Genomic DNA, 8,395 nt, shown 5'->3' with positions numbered 1-8,395 from the left:
GAAAGCGTAGTGGCAGCCATCGCGATCAAGCTACTTCGCCATGCTCCTATCCTTCCGTTCCCTCCTGGATATTTTTCTCTCTCGCACCTCGTCGACGAGACTTCGCAAGGGAAAAGCACCCTTCTTCCTCCGATGCCAGCGGGAGGTGTGGTATCTAGTGGAGTGCGTCACATGTCTACGTCATGGCCCCGCGTTGAAAATAATTGTTTTCTTGGTTTTTGCTACCCGGTCTATTTGAGGGGGCGAGCGGCAAGTCTCCCAAAGCCCTCTCTGTTTTGTTCTTTGAATCTCCTCGCGGTGTTTGTCGCGTTTTTTTTTCTCTGTCCGTCCTCTCCCTAGCTGCTTGGGTCGTGGGCGCAGTCGTCGGGAGCGAGGTGCCTTCCGCAAACCACCACATTCTTTACCGTTGTGTCAGGAAGGCCGATGCGTTGGAGCCAGACACTACTCAACTCATAATCTCCTGGAAATCTGTGCCCGATCGTGGTTCGACTCCAGTCACTGCGTGCGCATCCAACGACGAAACAGCGTCGTTGCATTTTCTTCGCACACTGACACTGAAGATCGAGAAGCGCGATCGGCTCGACCATCTAAACTTGTTAGTGGAGGTTGTCTGCAGTGGAGGTTGTCGGCCTGATGATCATTGGCATTATTATGATTTCTAGATATATTATAGCTTTATAGACAAGATGGCCGCAAATCAAAGATTGAAGCCGGACACAGAATGTCCCCATAACAAAGAATCTCCCCATGACACAGATTAAGTCATAAAGTGCTTTCTTAAATAAAACCCAATCTCGTCCAAGCGTTGGTTGCTTCCGCTAGTTTACTTGACTGGCAGCGCAGTGTGCAGGGACTTTAACGTGACAGCGCGAAGGGTCCCGTTAAGCACTGAACCCGGCGTTGTTGGCGTGTCAAGAAAATCCGCATTAGTCGAGAGGGTCGTGACGTCAAAGGTGCCCGACCTCACGCAGGTAATGAAAACAACACACAACGTTCACTTAATACATGATACGTCCACGACACTACGCAATTACTCTTTGGTCTACAGGGTGGTGACGTAATACCGCCATCGTTGCGTAGTGCCAAAGAAGAAGAAAAAAGTAACTGCGCTGAAAAGAAGAATAGCCGAGAGAGGAATGCCCCTCCTCCGGTAGTGACCGAGGCGCGCTGTCCCTAGACCACTGAGGAGCTTGCGTAGTATTTCGGTAAAGGGAGACCTGAACTAAAATAGAAACGAAAACAACATGAAATAAAATAAACAACAATGTCTGTGTCCGCAAACTAAAATGCAGAGAAGCACGCGGGCCGCAGAAGGAAACGCTGTCTCGTCGTACCCTTAAAAAGGATCTTAACTGTCCTCAAAATTAATCGTGCGCTACATTTTTCATTTTCGTTTGAGCGTTTACCTTTTGTGTATATAAGCGCTTCCATTCGTAAAGTTCTGAGTTGTGTCGCAAGTGCTTACATGTGGGTGCGTTTTTTGCTGTACCGTATACGTTTTTTTCGCGCTATGGTTCAAGAAAAGTGCCTGCAAATTTCAGCTAGGCCACTCTGCACTGTGCACGTAACAACAAAATAAAGCGGAATGGAGAAAGTGCGGAATAACTTCATTTTTACCTAAGCGTGCACTCTAAGCTAGAATTAGCCTACATGGAAGCAAGAAGGGAGTAAGGTCCCATCTAGCTCACTCAATTTTAGAGGCAGGGTAGTCTGTCCAATCCTTGCGGCGACTGGGGTACCGTATGACTGGCAGCCTCAAATAGCCAGAACAGCAGCCTCAGATTGAAGCTCTCATATAGGCATTGGTTCATCATCGACGGCGTGTGCAGTTGTCTCCCTTTCAGCGCTGCCCCTCCTCCGCGCTTATCGAGGTTCTGCTTCCGATTTAAACCAGCCGGCACACGTGCATGAACCAATCGACACTGCTGACCATCGGTGGGCGTTTGGCTGGCGGCCTCAATGGCCACTTTTCATTACCTGCCCGGGGACGCCAAGTTGTTTAGAAAGGTGGGCGTGGGTGTCACGGAAGCTAGGAAACCCTTTTCGGTCTCCACGCTGGTGGAAAACGCGCGTTTTTCGATTGTTGGTTGAATTTACAGCGCCTCCTCGTTCGTTATAACCGAATCGCGCCATCAGAGTCATAACGGGTACAGCCATCATCACCACCATCAGCCTGACTGCGCCCACTGCAGAGCAAAACCCTCTCCCATACTTCTACAATTGGCCGTGTCCTTTGCCAGCTGCTGCCACCGTATTCCAGCGTACTTCTTAATCTCATCCGCGCACCTAACTTTCTGTCGCCCCCTGTTACGCTTGCGTTTTCTTGGAATCCGCTCCGTTACCCTTAGGGAACGCTCCTTCACGGTGGCTCAGTGGTTACAGCACTCGGCTGCTGGCCCGAAAGACGCGGGTTCGATACCGGCCGCGGCGGTCGAATTTCGATGAAGGCGAAATTTTAAAGGCCTGTGTGCTGTGCGATGTCAGTGCACGTTAAAGAACCCCAGGTGGGCGAAATTTCCGGAGACCTTCACTACGGCGTCCCTCATAGCCTGAGTCGCTTTGGGACTTTAAACCCCAATAAACCATAAACCGAACCCTTAGGGAACAGCGGTTTTCTTTCCTATGCATTACACGCCCTGCCCAAGCCCATTTCTATTTACTTATTTGTTTGTTTATTTATTTATTTATACAAATACCTCACAGGTTCCAAAATTGGAACATTGTTTGAAGGGAGGGGTTACGATATTTTCCGCACAAAAATGGTACAAAGTAGAAAAGCACAAAAGTAAGCAATATTAAATACATTGGGCTGGAAACAATTATTAAAATGTACATGAAAGAAAAACGTGTTATAATGACGCAGAAGAAAAAACAGTAAACGAATAACGGCACTGCGTGGATTCACTTTACACTTTACGAACACAATTTATGTACTACATCATCAATGCATAACGGTGGTCAATTTATTTTTGAACATTAATGGGTCACGTGTGGTAGCAATGCAATCCGGAAGACAATTCCAACAATTGATAGCACGTGGCAAAGCATAAGAATTAAACGCGAGTGTTCGGTCTAATAGACGTTGGAAGCTAAGACTAATATGTAGGCGACGTGAAGTGCGCATTGGGCGTGTAAGTAGCAGCGTGGACGCGTGACGACTGTGTATTAGTTTCTGTAGTAAGCAAGGAAGTGCGATATCTCTACGTGTCTCTAAACTTGTCAGGGATAAAGATAATTTGATGCTTGTTACGCTGAAATGACGGTTGTTAGTCGTGAGAAATAAAACGCGCTGCACTGTTCTGATCTGCTTCGAGGGAATGAATGAAATAAGCTCGATGTGGTGACCAGATAGCGGATGCATATTCTAGTTGGGGACGGACAAATATTAAGTATGCCAGCTTGCGGGTAGAAACAGGTGGACTATGAAGATTTCTGTTCAGGAAGCCAATCGTGCGCGATGCATTGACAGTTATGTTTTGTATATGTTCCGCCCATGATAGATTTGAAGTCAGATAAACGCCAAGGTATTTATAAGAAGACATGCGGGATAGCGTGACACTGTTAAGGGAATAAGTGAAAAGCGAGGTTGAATGCTTCCGGCTAACTGTCATGAGTTTACATTTTTCAGTATTATGCGTCATTTGCCATGAAGTGCGCCAGTTAGTTACGCATTCAAGGTCCTGCTGAAGAATAACATGGTCAGTGGTTTAGCGGATTTGACGATAAATTATGCAGTCATCGGCGAACAATCGGATTGTTGATGTAATATATGCGATGGGAGGTGATTTATCTAAATTGAAAGTAATAAGGAACCGAGAACACTTCCCTTAGGAACGCCAGAAGTGACGTCACGAAGGGGTGAAGAAAAGTTGTTGATTACCGTGAACTGCTTTCGAAAAGATATGAGTTGCGGACCCAGGAGACAGTTAGCGAGTCTAAATTAAGAAACGATATTTTAGCTATAAGGCGACAATAGGCGACACGGTCAAACGCTTTGGAAAAGTCAATGAATGTGCAGTCAGTCTGGTAGTTTTCGCCCATGTTCTTGAACATGTCACTAGTAAGTTCAATTAGTTGTGTATCACAGGAAAACCTTTTTCTGAATCCGTGCTGGCGTGGTAAAAAGAAATCGTTGTTCTCCAGATGTTACGTAATGTTAGATGCACCGATATGTTCAAGTAACTTACATGGCATACTCGTTAGTGATATGGGGTGGTAGTTGCTGTCTTTTTGTCGCCAGATTTATAAACAGGGATTATTTTGTCGATCTTCCAATTATCAGGAAATTCGCCAGTTGCTAATGATTGCTTGAAATTATGACAGAGTAAGACTAGAGGGATGTACAATGTGTTTGAGAATTTTGGTATTTATTCCGTCTACCGCTGATGAAGTTGATACCTTAAGACTGTTAATTAGAGATGCTACGCCTTCTGTTGTTGTGTCTATTGTAGTCATGAATGAGTAACTTAGTTCTTGTGGTTAAAGTAGGTTGGAATAGTCTTCGGTAGTGAATACTGATGTGAAGTAGTCATTAAACGTTGCTGGACAGTTAGTTCTCTTGAGGTTTTGAACATCTGTTTTGATTAAGTAACGAAATAGTGTCCGACGTGCGTGACGGAGAAAATGTTTTCCCAAAGTTTGCGGGGTTAGTTTTTATGAGCGATTGAAGGTCTTGGGATAAAAGTTTAAGTTTGGCCTTCCGGATGACATGGCAGTATGATATTTCAAACAGTCTGCAGGCAGCTTACGCAGAATCAGTGCTTAATCGCTTCGCGGCTGTGATTGGATTGGATTGGAAAACGTTTATTGTCAGCACTGAGCCCTAGTGGGCATTATACTAGGTGGCTTCGAGCCCATGGCTCTTGGCGACCTTGTGAGCCCACTCAGTGGCCCGGACTTGCGTCAACGGGTCTGAGCTGGCCAGTATAGCCTCCCACCGCTCTAGAGAAGGCACTGGTAGTAGGTCCGCCGGTGGCGGCGCCTTTTTGCAGCTCCATAAAATGTGGTCATATCCGGCTATCTCGCCGCATTGTTTGCAAGTAGCGTTGTATTGTGTTGGATACATGTGTGCTAGTCTCGACGGGCTAAAGAAGGCTCGCGTCTGGAGCCGACGCCACGTTACCTCCTGGCTTTTGTCGAGCTTTTTGTCTGGTGGCGGATAGATCCTCCTTTCCAGTTTAAACTGATTGGTGTATTCGTGAAATAATATGAATGCATCTCTCGTGAAATTTGGGGACTCAACCCGGCTCACTGCTCGGCTGACATAACCTCGAGCTATACTGTGAGCCAACTCGTTTCCCCTGTTCCCCGAGTGTGAAAAGGCGTTTTTTCTTGTTTTTTTAATGCTCATAAGGAACTGTGATACCAACGTTTAGATAAGTTGACCCGTGATGTTATTCGCGGAGTGTGTTTGCGCACAATTTTCGATATTTTTTCCTTTATCCTATTTTTTCCTGCCTGTTGGCTTCGACTAGAATGTCGATAACCCGCGTTTGTTCCCTCGCCCACTATGTTATCGGCACGGGTACAGTGCCATTACTCTAATACACATTTTCGCGGTACGTCCACTCGTTCGTAATAAGCGGGTGTTCGTTATAACTACTACGTTTTTAAGTGTGGTTCACCGTATTGCGAAGTATGAAAATATTAAATGCTTTTCACAAGAGCGCACATATTTAGAGGCAGAGGAGAAGCCATGCTGTTTGTTACCGCGCTACTGGACGCTGTTTTTCTCGGCGTCGCCGCGCCACAGGGGCGGGGAACCATCGAGAGTTTCTCGGTTGCGCCTCTCCAATCGGAACGTCATTCCGAAGCGTAAGAAGTGCTCGAAATGGTCCCACTCACGCATGTTGTCTAACGTGAATGCGCAAAAACTCAGTAAATATTGAATTTCAACGTGAAATTAAGACCGGGAAGGTAAGCCTCAAACTCGCGAAAGAGCCGAGCTCTCGGACAATGCACTTCGGCAGGCGATAGCGCCGCAGCGCCGCAGCGCGGTAGAAGCGAGCAGCGTGTGAAGCTCTCTGATAGCGTTAGGGAGAAGTTTCATCATCAGGAAGCATTCAAGGACTGTGATGTACGCATAGCTCTCAAAAACACCCTCCATTTACTCACGGTACGGCTTCCAGGTTGGCCACCGACGTCTGTCGTAAGGATCAAAACTGTCGCTGGCGCCGTCACCACTCCCACCTTCCACCGTCTTCCCGTAGTCGTCATAGCTGCTGTCATCTGCGAAGTCACGGGCAGTTATTATGCATTCTCTGCTCTGCGAACCCATTTCTAATTCGCTGTCTAAGAGAATAATTTTTAATCGAGGCAAAAAAAAATACATCAGGAAGTGCGCAGAATGGCTCCCTGGGTCAGTGGAAGCATGAATCGTGCTTATAGGTACGTTGGCTGATGAGAGACAGGTGTGGAGGTCAGGCATTGAGAACGTTGTGCCAGAAATGCATCGCAGAAGCCACAGGCCGTCGGCGTTCATTGTGTTCATTGACACTCCGATCATTTTAAGGAAAGAAAGAACGCATAACTGGCGCCCTGGGTCACCGTACGCCTGAATCGCGCGTACAGGTACGTGGGGTGATGAAAGGGAGATGTGGACTGCATGCGTTAGCGCTGAGAATGGTAAGCGAACTCTCGCGACCAACCATTAACTGCAACCTGCCAGAGTGGCAGTGTGGGTGGGGACTTTAATGTACGTATAAAGACAAACAGGAATTCTTTACCATTTATGAGAGAACATCCCGTTCCTCTCCCACGTAATATTTCATTATAAAACCGGTATCAATAGAGAAACCTATCTGAAAGAGCCTCACTATGTTTCCAGACGCACAGACCATAGTCCCAAAATTCGTGAGTATCACTCAAGGACTGGCACTTACGCAAACTCTTTTTTTGTTAAAACAATTCGCGAATGGAATCGACTCAGTGAAATGCAGGTGTGCTGTACTCACGAGGATGTATTTTTTTCAATGCTGTAACCCCCCTGCTGTAACGCCTATGGGCGCTGCGGGGTAACCTTTGAATAAAGAATAAAGAAAATGCCTCCTACGGTTGTGACAACCTCGCGAAATACTTCCGTAGACCTCATCTTTAGAAGAAGGCATTGGTGCAGCAATTTCAACCTATATCTATTTCTCCGGCCACAAAGCTTCCTTCAATGACAATCAACAACTGTTCGTGGAGTTTCTTGAAGAAGGATGATGCGCGAAAAATAACAAGTCTGTAGTTGTACATACATGTATTGCTCGAAATATCTGCGTAACTCTATTGAAAAGCTGAAACAGGTGATGAGCTGCGCTCAAATTTCGCATTAGGAAATAACCTAATTGTCGGCAGTTTTAAGCTGTAAAGAACATGCAGAACCACTGGATATTTTTTTTTTCTGGGTAAAGTTAGGTTTTGCTTTTGTGTGGAACTCTTGGCGTGAAATTCCTGACGTTCATCATGACGTCTACTGAATCGAAAACCGCGTGATCGCCTTGTCGAACTGCCTGGCGACGTGGACAAGCTGCAAAAATTTACAAAAATAGCTAAGTTCAAAATCGTAGGAAGTATCGAAAATAGTACGTGGCGGTAATACCATTTTTTTTTTTCAGAGTAATTGAAACGCTCTCTTAAATGAAAGTATCCTGTGCCGCAAGAAAGTCGTAATTTATTTCGTGTTGACACGTGGCTTGGATGAGATGACAGCAAGAATCCAGACTTGAAACTTACAGAAGAGACTAACGTAAAACTCGAATTATTTTTTGAACGAACATAAGCACGCATTTAATGAAACTCAGCGGCTGCGAAATTTGCTTCGCAGTCGACGAAGAGACAATGCCAGCTGCTCACCGTCACGCTCAGTTTAAAGGTGACGGACAGCAACCGAGATAATGCGCCTATAGCACCTGCGAAAATCTCGATCAAAGCGTAAGCAATTGGTCTCTTGCTATTATTCCAGAGACATGTGGTGAAATCTCGCGTAACAAAGTGGTAATGCGCCCACGTTTATCACAGAAGATAATCGCTGAAAGCGACGTCTTACGGCATCAGAAAGTTGAATTCTTGAGGCCCCATAAACGAAATTGATTATTTTTAGCAGCCTAAAATCACTTAGGCATTTACTTATTTTCTTTATTTTTTATATTCTAGTACGCGATACAAGCAGGTACTGGACGGAGAGGGTACGCTCTTTGATGCATCATGGTCCCTAGCGGTAGTCAAATATTTCCAGTGAGCAAGTCTTATCCAGTAAGTGTGGGTTAAGAAAATTCCATTCTGTAAATAGTTTCCTGAGGAATTAAAATTTATCAGCGTCACCTGGCGGCATGAAAAGGTAACTGCAAAACAATGACTAGAACAAAATGGCAGCCTGCCAGGTGACCGCAAGTACACGCTGGAGGCAAAATAG

Source organism: Amblyomma mixtum, chromosome 8, assembly GCF_055824585.1.
Source record: "Amblyomma mixtum isolate Tamu chromosome 8, ASM5582458v1, whole genome shotgun sequence".
Lineage (NCBI taxonomy): Eukaryota > Metazoa > Arthropoda > Arachnida > Ixodida > Ixodidae > Amblyomma > Amblyomma mixtum.
This window is presented reverse-complemented; position numbering follows the sequence as displayed.